At 43.4% G+C, this 574-nt stretch overlaps 1 non-coding gene across 1 annotated transcript; it reads left to right on the forward strand.

The window, feature by feature from the left end:
- Positions 1-224: 224 nt before the first annotated feature.
- LOC141681272 (small nucleolar RNA R71) lies at positions 225-331 on the forward strand. Its single transcript, XR_012558713.1, has one exon. It is a non-coding gene; the product is annotated as a small nucleolar RNA R71 (small nucleolar RNA).
- The last annotated feature ends 243 nt before the right edge of the window (positions 332-574 follow it).

Here is a 574-nt window from a genome sequence, read left to right on the forward strand (position 1 = left end):
CAGCTATTGCAGTTGCTGCATCCAACTCCAGAATTCCTGCTACTTTTCCCTGAGTCAGTCTCTAGGAAGGATTCTGGTACTCATTAGCAGCCATCAGTTCAATAAGTTCATAAGCTTCATCGTAGCTTTTAGCCCACAAGGCTCCTCCTGATGCTGCATCAAGCATGGGTCTAGAAGTAGCACTCAATCCATTACAGAAACAGTTAATAATCATCCAATCAGGCATGCCATAGTGTGGGTACTTCCTTAGCATCTCCTTATATCGATCTTAAGCCTCATACAGAGATTCTCCAGTTTGCTGAGCAAAATGAGTAAGAGAATTCCTGATTGCAGCAGTCTTCGCCATAGGGAATAATTTAGTGAGAAATATTTGAGCAAGATCTTCCCAAGTGGTGATAGACCCTGCTGGTAGAGAATGTAATCAGCACTTAGCTTTGTCCCTCAGAGATAATGGGAAGAGACGTAGCTTGATAGCATCTTCAGTCACATCATTGCACTTGAACGTGTCGTAGATATCGATGAAATCCCTGATGTGCATGTTGGGGACTTCAGTAGGAGAACCCCCAAACTGAAA

This window comes from Apium graveolens, chromosome 8 (genome assembly GCF_009905375.1).
Source record: "Apium graveolens cultivar Ventura chromosome 8, ASM990537v1, whole genome shotgun sequence".
In the NCBI taxonomy this organism is placed as follows: domain Eukaryota; kingdom Viridiplantae; phylum Streptophyta; class Magnoliopsida; order Apiales; family Apiaceae; genus Apium; species Apium graveolens.